Source organism: Hipposideros armiger, unplaced genomic scaffold (assembly GCF_001890085.2).
Source record: "Hipposideros armiger isolate ML-2016 unplaced genomic scaffold, ASM189008v1 scaffold_1193, whole genome shotgun sequence".
NCBI classification, from domain to species: Eukaryota; Metazoa; Chordata; class Mammalia; order Chiroptera; family Hipposideridae; genus Hipposideros; species Hipposideros armiger.
The window spans coordinates 372412-393771 of record NW_017732543.1 but is presented as its reverse complement, the minus strand read 5'-3'; the positions used below and the strand labels follow the sequence as shown (position 1 = coordinate 393771).

At 35.5% G+C, this 21360-nt stretch overlaps 1 pseudogene; it reads right to left on the bottom strand.

Moving 5' to 3' along the window:
• Positions 1-17863: 17863 nt before the first annotated feature.
• Positions 17864-18784, bottom strand: LOC109376788 (KATNB1-like protein 1 pseudogene; annotated as a pseudogene).
• Between the last annotated feature and the right edge of the window lie 2576 nt (positions 18785-21360).

Genomic DNA, 21360 nt, shown 5'->3' with positions numbered 1-21360 from the left:
CTATTGTATTCCATCATTTCAGAGTATCATAGAGCAGTAAGTTGAGAAAGTGAGGATGACACTGCAAACCATGGAGCCCCAGGAGGTGAATGCCTGTGCAACACAAAAAGTGGAAATAGGAGCTCCAGGGTATGGATGACAGAAGGCCTGATCTGGGTGACCTATGTGATTTGTGCTCCTAAACGTTTTAATTATCCTTTCAATGGAGACACAGTTCATCTCTGCAGTGCCGCCTCCACTGTTTAGACAGCAGCAGCATGTCAGGAGAAGCCACGGCCACACATTTTCCATGTACCCCGTTCCAGGCATTAGATGCAGGACTGATAGCCCACACACAGAGTAAGTGTACAAGTTCTTAAACAGCTTAGGGAAGAGAAAAGCCTCAAACACAGAATACTGAAAATTCTGAAAGTTATGAAAGTATAAATTTTCAAGCAATTAACTGGAAGAACAAAATAAATGAAACCATTGATTACTGTGTAATAACTTGTACATGTTACACTCAATCGTATTGCTATAATGAGAAAAGCATTAACACTATTTTAGAATATTATAAACTCCCTGTTGCTAAGTAATATTTTACATTTTAAATAAAATAATGCCTTAATACTTTAAAAAAACTTAAAATATGTACATGTGTCTAGTAAAGTTGCTAGCATGTAGTAAGTGCTCATTAAATAATTATTGATTAAGAAGGAAGGAAGGACGGAAAGGAGGGAGAGAAGAAGGGAGGAGGGAGGGAGAGAAATAAACAATCAAATATATAGTAGTCTAGTTAAGGGACAGTCAGGCTGAAAACACAGTAATTAACTCTATAGTCAGAGTCAGATTCCAGTTCAGACTAAAGATGTTTTAATCCTGTACTCTACTTTACCTGCTCCATTTATCAGACCTATGGAACTTATTTCTACTTTGCTGTTTTCTCCCCTATTCCAGCTTTGTTTTAGTATTTCTGACCTTGGCATGCTAACTTGGTTTTGGTTCTGGTTTTGTTGACTTATTATAGTGCTGTAAAAGCTGAGCGCATGGAACTTAGTTTACCTACAACCCAACTCCTCTTTAGCAGTTTAGTGATAGAAATAAAACCTCTTCACATAAAGAGTCAGGAACCCTGCCCTAGTATAATATTTTTTAGTAAAAAAACCAACTTTTCAGTTATCTTTATTTATTTTAAAAAAATTTATACTGCAGGTAGAGACGTTCATGGAAATAAATAGCTAATATTCTTATTTTAAGGCCTGAGCTGTTAAAGAGATTGTTTCAAATAAGACTTGTGACACAAGTTTTAGTCAACTGAAAATATTTGTCATCTAAACTAGTAAGATGACTCAAAAGGATGATTTGTTAGGAGAGAAAAGCAAATTTTATTTTATGTTGTCCAGAATTTTATATTGACTGTTAAATTTTGCTAATTATTATCTAATTTAAAAATTTGTGGGGTCTCAATTCATACAAGGTATTTCTAATTAGCGTAGCAGGATATTGAATGCTTATTTTATTTATTTTTAACATAATATTTGATTAAATGCAAGAAAATAGATAATAATATATCATAAACATGAGACAGACAAACTTTTATAAATTGGTGATAATTATCCTAGCTGTTACTTTGCTGTTGTTTTGTTGTTAACATAATAAAAATAACTCCTAAAATATAGGGTTTTATATTATTTTTTTAAATGCTTTTTTTTTTTTATGGCTGCTCACAGCAGCCCAGCTCCAGCTTGAGCCACTGCCCACCATCCCAGCTGCAGAGGGTGCAGCGTCACCATCGCCCATGCGAGATCCGAACCGGGGCCCCGCTGCCCAGAGCCAGCATCTCAAGCCAACTCCCAACCAACGTGCCACTTGGCCAGCCCTATAGGGTTTTATATTAAAACTGTGGTATACACACCTGATTCCAGATAGACAGAAGCTATAGAAACAGAGATAAATATACTGCATCTAAATTATGGTCTATATTAAAAAAATAATAATAACATGTCTTTAAACAATGAAAACATAAGAAGGCATAAAACCATAGAGTGAAATTAAAAATTCCCTTTTCTCACATTTATCTTTCTGTATTTGTTCTTCTTCCCAGAGGAAGCATTTTTGTTCTTCCCTAGTCCCCCACGGGCCCCCTTTAAGCCACCTGTATCTCCCATGGCCAAATCCATTGTTCTACATATTTCTCGATCACTCTTCACATCAAATAATATTTATTGTATGATTTACTCTCTCCCAGCCATTGATCCCTGCTTGGTGATAGTTAGCAAGTAAAAAAAAAAAACAAAAGCAAACAGCAAACAATTATTGCATATTTGTGTCTACTTAATACTATTTTCTGTTTGTTTGTTTTAGTAACTAGCAGTCTAATCTTGCCAGCTCCCCTGCAGTTTTATTATACAATCAATACTCAGTACTTGCCTAGTGCCCTAGCTTTATTTGTATTTCCCACCTGGCATTGAATATTTTCCCACCTTAGTTTAGAATGGGTGGAACCTGACAACTTGTCATGTCTTGGGAATAATGTCTTTTCTTACGAAGTTAAAAACATCTTTTGCTCTATTAATGGTTATTTTATTATTGAACATTTTATTTCCCCCCTTTAATTGTGGTCTACACTGCAATCTAGACTGGGTCTGTTTCTAGCATGCTCTCAGAAACACCAATCCAGCAAAGCCCCAATGTGAAGTTTAGGGAGTAATACGGTATTTGGGGATGAAACGGAATCAAATGGGAAGATTTTTATTTTACCTTTTAATTAATCAGGTTTATTAAAATATGTTACACATATAATAACAGTTATCTTTTTAAAATGTTCAGTTGGATGAATTTTGGCAACTATCATAATTATGCAACACTACCAAAATCAAAATATAAAATATCCCGTGACCCTGAAAAGTTTCATGAGTCTCTTTACAGTTAATCTCCTCTCCTCATTTTAGCCTCTGGCAATCATTAATCTGTTTTCAATCCTTGTAGTTTAGTTTTTCCTCAAATATCATACACTTGTACATAGAAACATATAATATATATAAACCTTCATGTTTACTTCTTTCACTTAGCATAATGCTTTTAACATTCACCCATTTTTTTAAATAGCTTAGTATTCATTCTTTGTCGCTGCTGAGGTACTGTACTGTATGGATATGCCACAGTTTGTTTATCCATTTACCAGTTGATGGAATTTGGTGTCTCTTCTTGTGTTGGCTATTATGAAAACAAGCGTGCTGTAAATATTAGCATACAGGTACTGGTGAGAAATAGCATTTATTTTGGATAAATACCTGAGTTGGGTTACATTGTAAGTGTATTTGTAACTTGTTATTCTTAAAATAAAAAAAAATCCTTATATGTTCTAGTTTCAAGCTTTTTATCACACATAAAACACTTTTCTTGGGCATTTAATGTGTGATTTTCTTTTTCTATTATTATTAGTTTTAGGTGTATAAAACATAGTGATTAGACATTTACACACCTCACAAAATGATAACCCCAACAAGTCCACTACCCATCTGACACCATACATAACTATTACAATACCATTAACTATATTCCCTATGCTGTACTTTATATCCCATGACTATATATATATATATATATATATATATATATATATATATATATATATAATTTTTTTTTTTTAGGGCTCTCAGCCCTTATAGGGGTGGCTGCTCCTTATAGCTGCTTGTCCTATACTCTTCTGAGTTCCACTTCTTTTTTGTTGTTGTTTTTTTAAAGATTTTATTGGGGAATTGGGGAAGGGGAACAGACAAGTTGCTGTCGTTTTGTTCTTCAGTCTAGTTGTGGAGGACGTTGCTTCACTGGCCCAAGTTGGCACCATCATTGCGCTCTTCCCGGGCAAGGCAGATCAGTCGCCGGCTTCTGGACAGCCGCTCACTGCAGCTGCTGGCCGCTCACGCTGGCTGCTGGCTACACACGGTAGCCCATGGCAACCCACTGCCACAGGGGCTGCAGCCTACGCCATCGCCGGTGACTCATGGCAGCCCAGCTCCAGGTTGAGCTGTGGTTCAGCATCTTAGCTGTGGAGGGCAGTGTCACTGGCCCTCATATGTGGGATCCGAACCAGGGCCTTCTGGTGTCCCAAGCCAGTTCTTAACCATCGCACACTCGGCTGGCCCAACTATATATTTTTTAAATTAGACATTTGATATTATTTTATATTAGTTTAAGATATATGGCATAGTGGTAATGTATTTATATAATTTAAGATGTGATCCCCTGAAAAGTCTAGTACTCACCTGGCACTATACGTAATTTTTACCATATTATTGACTATATTCCCCATACTGTATTTCACATTCCCATGACTATTTTGTAACTACCAACTTGTATTTCTTAATACCTTTACCTTTTTCACCCATCTCCCTAAACCCCCCTTTCTTCTAGCAACCATCAGTTTGTTCTCTGCATCTATGTATCTGTTTCTGTTTTGTTTGTTCACTTGTTTTGTTCTTTAGATTCCAAATGTAAGTGAGACTATCTGGTATTTGTCTTTCTCAGTCTGACTTATTTCACTTAGTATAATATCCTCTAGGCTAGGGGTCAGCAAACTTTTAAGACAGAAGAGCCAATCCTGTCCCTCACAACAATTTAAAAATTATTCAAGAGCCATAAATATATTTTTACAAATAAGGAAAATTTTTAAATCCTTTAAAATTTTTATAAGTGAAACTACAATAGTTTTATTTTCATTTTTAATTTTACTTCAGAGCCACATGTACATGCCCAAAGAGCTGCATGTGGCTTGCGAGCCGCAGTTTGCCAACCCCACTCTAGGCCATCCATGTTGTTGCAAATGTAAGATTTCATTCTTATTTATGGCTGAGTAATATTCCGTTGTATATATGTACCACCTCTTCTTTATCCAATCATCTATTGATGGGAAGATGGGTAGCTTCCATATCTTGGCTATTGTAAATAATGCTGCAGTGAACATAGGGGTGCACATACCTTTTGAAATTAATGTTTTGAACTTCTTTGGATAAATACACAGAAGTGGAATTGCTGGGTTATAAAAGGTGGTTCTATATTCAATTTTTTGAGAAATGTCCATACTATTTTCCATAGTGCTTGTACCAATTTGCAATCCCACCAACAGTGCACAAGGGTTCTCTTTTCTCCATATCCTCGCCAACACTTGTTTGTTCATTTATTAATGATAGCCATTCTGAGGTGTGAGAACGTTTTTAAAATTTTGTAAAGTTAAATTTATCAATTTTGGGCAGTTTATTATTTTAATGCTCTAAGAAACTTTGCATAACTCAGTGTCACTAGGAATTTTTCTTATGTTTTCTTCTAAAAGTTTTATTATATTAGGTTTTAAGTCTATAATATATTTCAAGTCAGCTTCTTTTTTGGGGCACATAAATATCCACTCGTTCCAGCATCATTTTTTGTGAAGACTATTCTCTCTTCATTATCTTGGCATCTTTATTGAAAATTAATTAATTATTTTCTGTATGGTTTATTTCTGGATACTCTCCTTAGTTCCATTCTTCTATATGTCTATCCTTTCTCTAAAACCACACTGTCTTGATTTCTATAGCTTTATAGTATACCTTATAATCAAATTGCATTAGTCCTTCCATATTTTGGCTATTCTAGATTCTTTGCTTTTTATATACATTTTAGATACAGTATTTCAGTTTCTACAAAAATCTTTTTAGGTTTTTATTGGGATTTGGAGATCAATTTGGATGGAATTGGCACCTTAACAATACCGATTCTTCTATTCTACCAGTATATCTTTTAATTTAATTATTTTAAAATTTTTCTTTAAATATTTTGTAGTTTTTAGTCTAAAATAGTACAAAGATTTTGCTAATTGATCACTTATTTTTTAATGTTCTTATAAATCTGAGTCACTTTACTGCTCAGAGTTTCCATGCCTCTGGTCAATAAAAAGTAGATGAGGGTAAGAGGGATCAAATATATGGTGATGGAAGGAGAACTGACTCTGGGTGGTGAACACACACTTTGATATATAGATGATGTATTACAGAATTGTACACCTGAAACCTATGTAACTTTACTAAACATCATCACCCCAATAAACTTTAATTAAAAAAAAGAAGTTTAATTTGAGTATCATAATGATTTCTCTCTTGAGCTGAACAGAACACCAGGAGTTTGTACTCAGTCCAGATATTAGGAGAGACCATTTGGCTAACCTTCTAATCCACATGATTCACTGAAGTAGGTGGCTCCCTTGTGTCAATGGCAAGCTTCTTCATGGCTCTTTTCTGCAACTGGGGACTCTCTATCCAAATTATAGATCTCCTTGGATTTCACCACACAACCCAAGATTTAACCAATTCCCCAAGAGTCTGTGCGAAAAACTATGCAAATCTCCAGTAAGTATAGACCACTTTCAACATATTTGGGGCAAATTTTTCATACCTCTCTCTCCTTCAAATTTTTCATACCTCTCTCTCCTTCCTGCCTTTCTGTTGTTTCTCTGCTTCCTTGTCCTGTCTTAATTACATCTCTTGAAAATAGAAAGTGTGTGTGTGTGTGTGTGTGTGTGTGTGTGTGACATATGCACAAATGTGGGCATGTCTTTTTGAGGACTGAACTTTTTGTATGTGGGAGAAACTAGAGACTTTGGATTTTTGCTTATTTGCATTTGCTTAGTTTACAGTTAGAATTTAGATTTTAAAAGAATAATGATACATTTAGATAAGTTGAACAAGGGGAAGAGAAATCACAGAAGAAATGTTCAATGAAAAAGACAGGGGAGGAAACAGAAGCAAGATAGTAAGATATGAAATATAACCTTTCATTCAGTTGACTCATATTATGTCAGTTGTTCCCATCTGATTTCCAAGAGTTCTGATACATAATCTGTATTATTTTCTGATGAATGCCCCTGACAGTTATTTTATCTTAGTAACTTTGAACATTTTAATACAGCTAAGGAACTTCTTAGATGGAATTAAAATGTGAATAGCAATTTTTTTTCTTTAAATATGAAATATAGAGCATGTGTGTTCATACATTAACATTGTAAATCTATCAAACACCAGTGTTCTTCATTAGCGTGTGCTCCTCTTTACCCAACAACTGTGTACAACCTGTTGGGACAATCCTACTCTGACACTGTGACTTAACAGTCAAGAGAAATTCAATAAGGATGGTGAGATGGTGACTGCCTGAAAGCCGTTTTGCTGATGAGAAAAAGGGAGCCTTGTATATTTTCTCAGGACTTAGGGGCTATCTTACACTTAGCAGGGACAGGTGGCTGGAGCAGAAAAGAGAAATCTCTACTCCTCTGTGGTTATTTCCCACTGGGTACAAGTGGGAGTTCTTATTTCTAATGGCTTTTAGGGTGAGTCTAATGATTGACCGGGTTTGAGAACTATACATTCTCTTCAAAGGCACGATTACTATTCCCGTGTTGCCAATCTTGTAATATATTCACTTATTTATTTTTATTCAAAGAAAAACAAAATTATATAAACAAACATATGGTAACATGACATTATGTGAAAATATGCTCATAGTTCCTTGGATTCTAAATACAGACAATCCAACATGAATATTCATAGCACAGTTACTGGGTTGCATAATCTTATTTGCACTGAAAATTGATGAGGATAAATGAAACAGCCTTGCATACAAATTCTTTTGACTAAATGCTTTCAATGTCTTATTGCTTTCAAGCCCTATTTAGCTCCATTTATATTCCCTTTTGCATCTGAGTGAAAATCAGCCACAATATTATAAATACATGTTAGAGATATCATCCATTATTCTGTGCCATAAGTGAGAAAAAGGAAAACAGATCAAAAACGCGAAAAGAAAAATGCCTGAGTACTTCAGGGAAGGTGGGTCTTCTTATGACTGTGAAGTGTACAAAATCAATGTCATTTTCCCAAAACTGAGGTAGTCAAAATGCTTGGATTTTGATGCATAATAAAGATGAAGGCCAAGTTGACCAAAGACTAATCAAAAGAACATCTTTGTCACTAAGCAGACTAAAAAGTAAGTAAGAATTATTTAGTCTTGATCTTTTATATTTAATACCAAAGTAGTTGAAACCCAAACGTTCTTTTAATGATTTCTTTTATAATTCAAGGACTTCAACCTTTGGATTATCTTTATGATTCAGAGGAAAAAAATGACTAAAAATAATCATAATTAAATTACCTCTTAAATTAGTCTCTTCCTATAGTTCATTTAAAATTTTTTAAGATTATTCTAAATTATTTTTATAAGAGGAGGTTTCGAATTGATTACATTTCACTTGGTATTTCACACTTATGCTTCGAGGTTCTAATTGTACATTTTTGGTGGCTTTCTTGCAACTAAGTCAAATCTTACCCCTCTGGCTTAATATGCATTCTAGCAATGGAATGATAACCTGGATTAACAAACAACAATCTACTGCTGCCACCTATGGCAAGTATCAAATAAGCAAATGTTTAAATGTCTTCAAGAATCATGCAATTGGGCCGGCCGAGTGGCGCGATGGTTAAGAACTCGCTTGGAATGCCAGAGGGCCCCGGTTTGGATCCCACATATGAGGGCCAGTGACACTGCCCTCCACAGCTAAGATGCTGAACAACAGCTCAACCTGGAGCTGGGCTGCCGTGAGTCGCTGGCGACGGCGTAGGCTGCAGTCCCTGTGGCAGTGGGTTGCCATGGGCTACTGTATGTAGCCAGCAGCCAGCAGCCAGCGTGAGCGGCCAGCAGCCGCAGTGAGCGGCCGTCCAGAAGCCGGCGACTGATCTGCCTCGCCAGGGAAGAGCGCAATGATGGTGCCAACTTGGGCCAGTGAAGCAGCGTCCTCCACAACTAGATTGAAGAACAAAACGACAGCAACTTGTCTGTTCCCCTTCCCCCAATTCCCCATCACTGTTCCCATTCCCCCAATTACCCAATAAAAATCTTTAAAAAAAAAAAGCGTCATGCAATTAACACTTGACTAGACAGAGTAACATGAATGAAAATAGGCCATATGGTCTTTGAAAATCAGAATGATTTATATATTTCAATATATAAAAACCCACATGGTTATTGAATTTTAGCATATCACATTTTCCTTTCAAAATGATTGCTAAGTATTTTCCAAAATGGAAGTAAGGATGATTCCAAATTGAAATTATGTAAAATAAATTAGAGATTTAAATAAATGTACTGGACTTTGGAACTTCTAATAACGGCTTGGTTCAGGTTTAGGGTTAAATAATCTGTTTTTTCCCCTATGATCTTTGAATTTCTGTTTTATTTAGATGTGTTCAATTTTTACTTAACAAGTAAATTTAATACTGCTTAATTTTTCTATTGTCTTCCAGGTTAAAGACTACTGGCATTTTCAGCTTGGGAAAACACATTGGAGTTTTCTGTTTTTCCATCTAAATTACATTTAAATGGAAAATCTTAAAATGCAAAAGCAAAAGGAAAGAAACAAGTGAAAACAATAAAGATTTATTATTAGATGGGAAATATGGTAATTTAGACAAGGATTTGACTCAGGCACAAATCTTAGAAATGATGGGTGATCTCTAGACTATTTTTCCTTAGACATTTTATCATCTCGGACCATTCAGACCTAACTGAACTACCTAACTTTGATAACATTGACACAAATATTTTAACCATTAGAAAAAAATTTAAATCAGCTACAAAATAAACAAAAAATTTAAGGGAAAGAAAAAATATATTTTCTCCTTTTTCTGAAAATATAATGGAGTCCCCAAAATTCCTAGTTGAATAAGTTATAGGACAAACTTTAGCAATTCTTAGAACTAGTGTCAGTAGTGACAAACTGAATGACTTTCATCGCTTGCTCTTGGAACCAGGCCTACAAGAAGGAAACTCTCTTTTCACCTTTCCAACTTTCTGGAACATTCTTACCTGTACCCAGTATTCTCTATCTCTCTCTTGCCATTTCAATGTTCCCAAGGTAAGCTATCACCTGGGATATACCTGCACTACACATTTCCCATTTCAAAATTATTCTTCCTCTCTCTACTTCTCTGTAAAATTGAAATACTAGTTTTTAAAATAATCTATTTCCTCTTTGGTGGTAATGTTTATACCTGGTCCATGCATTTCCCCATCACCCCATCTCACTGATTCTAAAATGCACATTTTTTTCATTTAATAGTTTCTGAATTTACATCCTACATTTGATGTGTATAATTGACGTGGTAATTATTTTTTGCTCCTCTAAATAATGATACTGTATCAACTGTGTTTTTTCAGTGGTGTTATGGAATAGAGGAAATATAGTCTTTGTTCATAGATTTGTGCTACTGAGAGCATGTTTTCCTAACCATTATTTGTATAACACTGGTGGTATTAATGATTCTAGATGAGGCATCAATAACTGCCCTATTTTATATTAATAGTTGTATGTGTATTTCAATGTCTGATAGGAAAGATAAACTATGAATTTAAAATGTATGACTTGACAGATGTTATTGCTTAATATTAAACTAAGTTAAATAAAATAAGGTGATTGAAATTGGATTCAATGAAAAAACAAAAGTAAATAATACTGTAGATACTACAGATGGAACAGCAAAGCCATGTGTCTCATAGAGACAATGAATGTGTCTTATTCATCCTTGGATCCCTAGAGCTTCATAATTAGCTCACACTTATTGCATTTCTTTGAATACTGACTATTTTGTCTCATTGAAGGTAGATTATATGATTAAAAGAATTTACCCCAAAGAGTGAAATGTTCAATCTATGAAAATAGTTCTTCAGAAACAGATGTATTTTAAAAGGAGATTATGATTCTAAATGACTTTTATTAGGAGATAAAATAGATTTGTGATATATTAGTGTGTGGAGGGCGCTGTTTCCACCACCATCAGCTTTGCCCACTCATTCCTCTGCACACCTCAAGGCAGAAGTCATTCACATTGTGCTCCTGCAGGATGCCTGCTCATCCTATGAAAAGGCCTGAGGCTTAGACTACACCGGAAGTCTCCAAAAAGTTATATTTCATAAATATCTTTTTAATTATATTGTATGCAGAGTAGAATGTAAGTTTAATACTTGGCTTGTCTGTTAAGGTTATAGGTTTGCACTTACCTCTTACCTTAGCATTTGTCCTTCCTCATTCTGTATATACGGTTGGGTGCCAAGTGTTTGAACATTAATAGAGGATTACCTATCCCTTTGGAAATCTTAAAAAGGAATTATTATATTATATTATATTACATTATATTACATTAGTTACATAGTATAGTATAGTATAGTATATATTATATTATATTACACCTAATTCTGGCAATATTCCCTGTGCATCTGTAGGTGTTCAAGAATATAGACACCCAAGTCTTAGAGCTTGGTGTAGAGAAGAGCTTTATATTATACTTGTGTGGTAAGAAATTAATGTAAAGCAGTAAAATAAGCACTAGACTGGAAGTAAGTGTCCTGTGCTCATTTATTCCATCATTGTTTTATTCTAATTTGCTTATCCTTTCTTTGTACCTTAGTTCTTCTTTGTTATAAAGCAGGGGCTTGGTGTAGATGATTTCCAAGGCTCCTTCCATTTTGAAGTTTCATTTCCTTGATTCTGTCGTAGTTAACATAGACTATGGAAAGGATAAGGAGAGAATATAAAATGAGTTTAGCTGTCATACCCATCTGCATGAATGTCTATCAGGAAAAAAAAAAAACAACCCTCTGTGTGTCATCACAACAAATGATTCACTGCTAATTCCTTTGTTACCACTCCCACTTCCTTTCAAAATGATATATTTTTTATTATAAACAGACCTACATTATGAATAAAATAACCAGACTCATGGCCTCCATAGGTTATCTTTGAGTGGCCTGACATTTTATGTGAAATTAAATAGAATCCTTACAACAAAGGAGATATTAACCATAAAGAATACAGCTCGTGCAGTCCATGCATGTGTGTGTATGTGTGTGTATGTGTTTTCATTACAAAGCAGTTACAATTCCCAGAAAGTAAAAATATGTGAAACATCTTCTCCTAGATGAATCTAAATGAATCCTTTAAACTAAACTTGCAAGTAAAACTCTCAAATGAATCTAGATTACAGCCCACCGCCTCCACCTTCTTTCCAATGACAAATACAAGACAGCTGCTAAATTTAACATGCCTTTACTGGAACACCGGTGCCTCCTGCACAATAGCAGGCTGTGTTCTGCAGTCCACAGGATGTTCTCTATTTCTGAATTGCTGCACAGCAGCCCTGCCGGTCTGTAATCTTTGTGAATACAGCATTGACACATGGCCAGGGCTTTCAGAGGATTCATTTTGAAAGGAAGAAAGAAACAAGGGGAAAGAAAACACTTGAAGCAACATGTTAAGACACATCCTGCAAACATTTTGAGATGGGGGAAAAAATGACTCAATAAATAAATTGAAAGACAGTCAGTCCCCAGTACACAGATGGTTTATGTTCTAAAAGTTCATTTGCACACCAATTTTTAAGAACACATTTCTCCATAGAAACAATGTTTTACTGATCAGTTGTGTTCTCAGGTTAGGCCATACAATCCCATTTAAGCATGAATTTCCCTGATGTCTTTAATATACAAATGATATTGAATCCATCAGTTATACTAACATGTCTGTTGGAAAGGTGATCAGATATCCATCATGTCTGCTGTCAATATGATTCATTCACTCAGTTATTCACTGAGCACTTAATATGTTACAGGTAGGGATAGCTAACAAAACAGGCTTCATCCCTGCCTTCTTGGAACTTGTTAAAATCATGATTAATGATGCTTAGATTCTAGCAACACGTTTAGAAGATGCTGGCTACAAAAAAGGCAACTGATTCTCCAACATACAGTGTTCACAGGTATGACTCAGTCATGGGATCCATTTATGAACAGAACAAATGGGATGAGAAAGGGGGGAGTCAATTCAATGACTGACATAAAACATCAGATATGGGTGTATGCAACATGAGTTTCAGTCATCAGGATCCCAGTTCGTGTCCCTGGGCTTGGGTGAAATTGTCAAGAGGTAGGCAGGTTTGAGTATCATTAGTGGGAAAGGTATTTACCTGTATGGTAGCCATCTGTCTCTAAAATAGAAATACTCTAATCTTTCATGCCTGATATATCAATAACTTCTAATGCCTGCCTTTGATGGTTAGGAGACTGGGGCCCTGAAACTTATTTTTGTGTATGTTTCTTGGATCTGTTGAATTTGTGTGAAGCATAGTCACTAGATAGAATAAGGCTGATTCTTTCTTTAGATGTAATTTGACTGCTTTACCTATTTTCTTCAGCATCTGAGTGGTCTCACTTGCGATCCTGTTGCAAGGACCATCATCCCTGGAACCCATTTGTTTTTATCAGAAGTTTTCAACATCCTGCAGCAGACAGGAGTTGTTTCAAGGACTCTTATAAGGCCTCCCTCTAAGTTTATGTTGACAGGCTTTGAACCCAGTAAATATTGGGTTGTCGGGAAAGTCATGACGCATGTTTGCGACAGATGGCACTAGTTCATTTTGGAAAGTACTAGAGTCATTCACATCTATGTTATTGCTAGGCATTTGACAGCTGACAGTTCTAGCTTCATTCTAAAAAAAAATGAACGATTTGGTTGAGTTTTGGAGATTTTACAACAAGTTGAAGATGGGAGACCAAACTGTGCATCTTTGTAATATTTTACTGTTTTACTTCCATAAAGGGAAGAATGCGCATCAAGCTTGTGAAAAGTTGCATCAAGTTTACAGTGACAAGGCTCTACAAGAACGTCAGTGCCAATGATGGTTCACAAAATTCCATTCTGGAGATTTTGATCTCAACGTTCCTCAGTCAGGGAGGCCCACCGAGGTTGATGATGACAAAATAAAAGCATTGATGAGACAAACCCACATTACACAACACGAGAGATTGCAGAAACATTGAGTATCCATCATTCAAGCATTCATAACCACCTGAAGAAGCTGGGATATGTAAGCAAGCTCGATATTTGGGTTCCGCATGAATTCAAAGTTCATTTGACGGCGCGTATAAACATCTGCGATATGCTCATTAAACATGAGGAAAATGATCCTTTTTTGAAGTGACTGACAACTGGTGATGAGAAGTGGATTGTTTACAACAATGTGGTGTGCAAATGGTCTTGGTCCTGATGTGATGATTCTCTTCAAACGACATCGAAAGCAGACATTCATCAGAGGAAGGTAATGCTCTCAGTGTGGTGGGATTTTAAAGGTGTCGTGTTTTTCGAGTTCCTACCAAGGAACGAAACAATCAGTTCAAATGTGTACTGTCGTCAATTAGACAGTTTGAATGAATCCATCATCCAGAAACGTCCAGAGCTTGTTAATTATAAAGGAGTTGTGTTCCATCATGACAATGCAAGACCACACACAAGTTTATCACCCGTCAAAAATTATTGGAGCTTGGATGGTATGTGTTGCCACACCCACCATACTCGCCTGACCTTGCGCCATCAGACTTCCACTTGTTTCACTCTCTTCAAAACCCCTTGCATGGTATAACATTCAATTCAGATGAGGCTGTAAATCAGCACCTTGTTCAGTTTTTTACAAGTAAAGACAGGTCTTTCTGTGAACGAGGAATTATGAAGCTCACTGAAAGATGGCAAAAGGGTATTGAACAAAACGGGCAATATATCATTGATTGATCTTTGTTCTTTATATAAATAAATGACCTTTGAAAAACATAGACAAAATACATGATGACTTTTTGAACAATAATAAAGCCAATAATAGAGCCATCTGTGCTTGACCTACTTTCTCTGCATACTTCTTGAGGTTCCTACCAATGACTCAGACCCCTCCTGTTTCCTCTTCTCAACCCCTACCATGAAAGTGAATTTTAAAAGTATTTTAGCAACTCTTTCAAAGTAGAAACATATTCTGCATGTATAAAAACAATGCAGTATAAGTAGACATCTGCTGAAGCACAGTTGTTTGCTCAAAAGGCTCAAAAGAATTTGGGAGTGTGGTTGTATGGAAAGCCTGGGCTTCTGAAAATGAAACCTCCAAAGGTGACTCCCAGTAAGTCCTGGCGCTCTATCATCACTGTTCATTTATCATGAAAAACACAGGCAGGAGCCTGCAATACTTTTCAGTTCTCCTGGGTCTCTCCTTCTCTGCCTTGTTGCTGGTGCCAAGAATAATCTTGGACCGTTCCTCATATTTTGTAATCCCAGAATTGACCATTTTTTAAAATTCAAGGGGCTTTTCTGCCACAATAAAAGAGTAATAAATGGGAGGTTAAAAGTCCATATGTGTTGTTTTTTTCTCATTTTTTCTTACTCAAACTGTGTAGAGGAAGACAAAGGCACACATAGGGTTTACAGAGGACAAATTAAAATGTAGTGTCTTTGTTTCAGATAAATACAGACTCAAGGGACATTCCAGGGATAGGGCTCAGGGAACGAGTGTGCTAGAAAAACAATTGTTTTGGCTGATTTATAATACTTGCTTTCTCCACCAACAAAATGAAAGTTAATATATATGTAATAAAAAAAGTCTATATGATGCTTCAGCATTTGACAGTGACTTCTAGGTCCATTATTTCATTTTCATTCTTGCAACAGTTCTGAGATCTGTTCAAGATAGGTACTATCAGCCTCATTTAACAGATGAGAAAATCAGAAGCTTACTGAATTCTCAAGGTCACATAGCTACTGATAGAACCAAGACCAAACCCAGGCTATCTGATACCAAATCAGTGTAACTTTTATAACCTCATGCATGACATTATGCCATGTGGCAGTTTTATGTACTTTTCTTCTATTAGTATTATACCAACAACTTGTTAGTAGCCCTTGGCTGGTAAAATGATTTCAGTTATCTTTAGCTAAGAATTTAACATGGATTTAAGTAAAGCTATAGAAGGATAAGAAATATGATTCATCTAAACCAACCTGGAAATTCTGGATAACTCAATTTCCAGTCTCCCTTGAAATCAAGACGGCCATGAAACTCTGTCCTGGCTAATGAGGTTACAGGGAATTCTGGGAACACTTGCTAGGTTTACTCCACATATTAGAGAAATACAGTCCCCATGGCACAGGTGTCAAGTAAAAGGTGGATAGAATATTATTTGTGGAGTTGGCAATTTGGAGAATAGGGGTGCTAACAAAGCAGTGTTGGTGATGTGGTGAGATGGGTCGTCTATTGAATTCTCATTTGAAGTATTAATCATGGAAGTATATATGTTTACTATGTCTGTCAAATGTGAAATGTATTACTTCAGAGCCAGTAATTCTACTTCTAAGAATCTATTCTTGGAAGAATTGAAATCATGAAAATTTTGAAATGACAAATTTCGGTCAGTAATGAAAGTGTTCATCTATGCTACAGAATACTGCAGGTCCTCAAATATTGCCATTTTGTTTAACATCATCTCGTTTTACTGTTGATGGCTTGCCATAGGAACTTAACTCTTGTTTATATAAATTAGTCCATGGTAAAATTGGTTTTGTTATATGTTATTTCAGTTAATCTTGCAGAACCTATAGAGATATTGTGGAACCATGCAGACAATAAAAACATTGTGATAGACTTAAATGCATTGACATGGACAGTTGTGCAAGACATAGTCTTAAGTGGAAAAATTAAAAAGAAAAAAGATTGGAAGCAGTAAATACAGTATATTTCAGTTATATTAAAAAATCCCCAAAAATATGTTTATATGCCATGTAAATGTATAGAAAAGAAGCTGGATAGAGGCAAACCTCCAAGAAGGGAAGGGGGTATTGGAAAATACTTGAACTGTATCCTTTGTATTTTCTGTGTCTTTTACAATGATAATGCACTTACATATTATTTATGTTATTTTAAAAAAAAGAAAGCAAAAGTGAAAAAAGAGTGAATGGTACTGGAGAAAATGAAAGCAGCCTTGCAGCTATTTATTTTTTTTAGTTATCTGTAAAAGCATCAGATAAATGTTTTATGACTGAGGGAAGTAGAGGTTCCAAATTTTTTTTTTTTAGAAATATTTAGTGAATTTACTCAAATTAAGGAAGCTTAAATGATACAGAACTGAAAATATTAGAAATCTATATACAATAGAAAGTGAATATAAATTAGCCAACTCCATGAACATTCCCAGTGAAGCATTCATACAAATACATATTCACCTTTTCTTTTACATAGGCATAACACATACATACATGCCATAATGATTCTGGCAAAAAAATCAGAGATATTAAAAATATTCTCAAGTTTTACAGATGGTGTGGAGTAATTTTTAACAACAACGTTCTATATGAATGGAAGCCCCTGATCTGAGCATGATTTGAACATGCCAGAAGCACTGTTGGTTTTAATTTTTTTAAAACAGACATTCATATCATACACATTGACTTATTAATTAAGGCATTTTGTATACACAGCATCTCAGGGCGGACAAAAACTTTTAGTGTTGATTATTTGTTATGATGTTTTAAACTTTCCAAGTCTTTTCAACATAAGAAAATAGCCACACACATTTGAGTGTTTTCTTATAAAACACAATCTTAAAAAAGTAATGATGATTGGTCTTTGTGGTTCCTAGTAATAAGTTGTCTTATGTTTTTCACATAGTATAAAGTATATTCTTATGCAGGATTGCATTAAAATCCAGTAGTTCCTAAACAATGTCACCAAATAACCAAATAAATCCCAAACGCAGCGAAGGTGAACAATCTTCATAGTGCACTTTCACCTCGTTGAAGTTGAAGCTGCTCCTTTCGGATATTTTTCCACTTCAATGTGAAGTAGATTGCTAGGGTTTCATTAGTGGTTTCATTATATGGTTTAAAATAAAAAGGTTTTGATTTCTACCATAGTTCACAGTTCTCCAATGCGCCATTTTGGAAATCATATAGTCCAGGGATGTTTTTAATAACCAAATGTTCTTTACTAGATGAAGTCTTTCAATGCAACTACAATAAATAAGCATCTACATCCTTAGCTATATCACCAGTATATCCTAGAACCAAAGTAAGATGGTTTTCTTGTTCCCACAATCCACTTAATTGTTCTTTTAAAATTTGAATATTTCCATCATTTATCATTTCTGTTTTGGAAGATAGTTCTGACCATCACCTTTTTATGACTGCTTGAAGTCAGTTTAAGCCAACTATTATATACTCTTCAAACTTGCTTTTAAGTAGTGATTTTACTAGAGGCAACAAGTCTACATAGCAGCCTAGTGAGATGTACTGTTTTTCTTCCTGTAAACTATTGGTAAGCACAGGAAAGCAATCTACCACCACTCCAAGGTCTTCTATCCTCACCAAATAAGCTACAAGTTCAGTGATGCTTTTCTTTTTCCAGAAAGTTAAAGCTACATTCAATCTCAAATTCCTGCTGAACAAAACTTGTGCCATTTTTTCATGGTCCTGAGAAACCTCAGGAAAAAAAACAAAAACACTATATTTTGATGATGGGCTTTCTGTCTGTGAAGAACCAGAATCACTGGAGTTAAGCAAATATGTTCGACCATCAGGATGTAATTTTTCAGGCAGGTGGCCTGCACAAGCCAGTTCATTTTCTTTTTTTGCCATGTCACAGCCCCCACTTCTAGGGGACTGCTTTTTTTTGTAACAAGGATTTAGAAAAGGATAATGAACTTTCTTTCTGTGATAAATCACCTAACGTAGTTTATCAGGGTTTTTGACAGCTTGTCCAACTGTTCTATTTATGTAAGCAGCCAACTGTTTTGGAGATTTCTTAACCTCCTTCATGTTCTTATTAGTAAAATTAGAGATTCTTTTTCTAGGAAGATCAATGGAATGATCCTCAATATTGTTACAAAAGTTTCATTTTTCAACATTGTGGGTTTCAGATGCCATAATCTCTTGAATACCGGCGCCTCATGGTACCGCCTGAATTTTTTTTAAGATGAAGGATGTTAAATGCGTTTATATATTAATGGGAATTATTTACTAAATAGGAATATCATTTTTTCAATTCTAAGATACAGGTTTTGTATCACATTTAACGATTTGAGAACATGTCTTATGATTAATTGAAAGATAAAAGATTTGCATGAGCTTTTACAAGTCATCCTGAAACAATGTTCAGCAAAATACTTTTTCAGGTTAAATTTCCCACTGGAGATATTTGAATTGCACTGGCAGCTTAAATTCAGACTAGTAACCTGCTTGAGGACTGGCTTGTGTTCAATTCTTGGGCTCGTTTTTTTTGTTTTTGTTTTTGTCGGTCCTCCTCTCTCCACTCTGTGTCAAGGTTGAGACTGGCTCATTCTAGTGCTGTGTAGTGTATGTGTAGTGGGCTATTGTCTTCACCTATACTTACACTAAGGATGAAGACTTTTGATATCCCAGCATTTGGTGGTTTTCTGACTAGATTTCCTGTTTAATATATAATACATCTTGGGATATATTTTTCTTTTAATAAATGTACCTAAAATTTGTTGTAAACAAAAGAACAAAATAACAAATGTTGAGGAGGATGTGGAGAAGTTAGAACCCTCATGCACTGCTAGTGGATATGTAAAATAATGCAGCTGCTGTGGAACATGGTATAGTGGTTCCTCAAAAAATTAAACAGAATTACTGTATGATCCAGCCATTCCATTTCTAGGTATGTTCTCAAAAGAACTAAAAACAGAGACTTGAATAAACATTTCTATGCCCATATTTATAGCCACAGAACTCACAATAGTCAAAGATGGAGTCTGCCCAAGTGTCCATCAACAGATGAGTGGATAAACAAAATGTGGAACATACAAGCAATGGGATATTATTCATTCTTAAAAAGGAAGGCAATTTTGACACATGCTGCAACATGGGTGAACCTAGAAGATGTTATATTAAGTGAAAGAAGCCAGTCACATAATAGTCTTGTTAGCAGTCTTGAGTGCCCGCTTGAGAAAATGAATTGAAAGGTAAGGGGACTGAGGACCATTTGGAAAAACAAAAAACAAAAAACACAGTAATTTAAATGATTGATATTGAGTTTTGTCATTTGAGAAATGAAAATAATAATAGACCATATCGCAGAAGACTGTGGCGAATTCAATATAAAGCATGTAAAACCCTTGGAACAGCCTGGCACTAAGAAGGTACTCAATAAACAATTATTGTTACTATCGTATTAACATGGCTATAAAGCCTCTACTAGACAATGAAGAAAGTGAAGACACATGACAACTAATTAAAAGTTTTGTTGAGAACAAAAAATAATTATAGTGAGGAGTCTGAGCAAATAAGCCAGAAGTAAAACTCTGAATGAGTGGGTGGGTTGATAAGAGACAGGTGGGTACAGCAGTGAGGCAAGGGAGTGGGAGACACAACATGATAGCACATGCTTCTGAAGAGCAAGGTGTTTGCAGAAGAGAGAGATGGTTATGTTTGGACACCGTCCATGCAGGGCAAGGAGGATGCCCACTTTCCCTCCTGGCCCTGAGGACCATGGCATGAGAGAGAAAAGAAAAACAACTTTGATTCTATTTGAAAAGAAGCTTAAGTTTCCTGAGGGAAAAGCTTGGTTTTAAAAGAAACACAGATGTGAAGGGAACAATCAGTGTAGAGACTAAAATTTAAAGAAACTCACGGATTATCAGTTTGGAGTTCAGACAACGTGGTAGGATTGTAAGAGAAGGAACTTGTTCTTCTCTTTCTGAGAGAGCGAGTTCAAACCAGGAGAGGTATCTCAGAGTATGGGGTAAAATGGACGAAGGTGGTGAGGCGCTCTTGTTTTGACTACTGTATATGGGAATGTGACTGGGGCACTTAGTTCGACCTCTAGGCAGGGCTATACCTCAGACCTAATCTGAAGAATCAGGAGTCTAGGAGCTGCTCACTGGGGTCAGAGTAATTATCAATTCAATCACACACTACTTTGTGCTATGTATGTTTTGCCAATTACATTATTTTTTAAATCCTGGATGTATTTATGTCTGGCCTTCTGCTTGAATAGATTCGTGTCTCCTGAGGGGGGAAAAATGCTTTCTTTTAAGGTTATCATACTTTGTTAATCAAATGATGGGATTTTGTAAAGAGCAGATGCTCAATATTTTTCGTAAACTGATTTTTTTCAATTTCTTGAGCCATAAAAGCGATTATATTGATTTCAAATTTATACTTAGCTGTGTATATACAAATATTAGTTTTAGGACAGGAGCCTAATCTCTGTTCTTAATCTTGGTGTGATAATATATTATGTTCAGGAAGAAATATGGGATAGAAGAGAATCCCCATATCAGACTATAAATTTAAGTTGAAATGACATATTAAGTGTATTGTAGTATCTGCCATGTATAGTCATCTGCGTTTTTCTTGATCCTTTTGAATATTTTATATAGTTCAGAAAAGTTGGAAAATTTGCGCAAAGCCAAGATTACTTGGAGATTATTTTCTTCCCTTTCAAATGGTGGTTATCATACCTTTTAACAGCTAAGGTA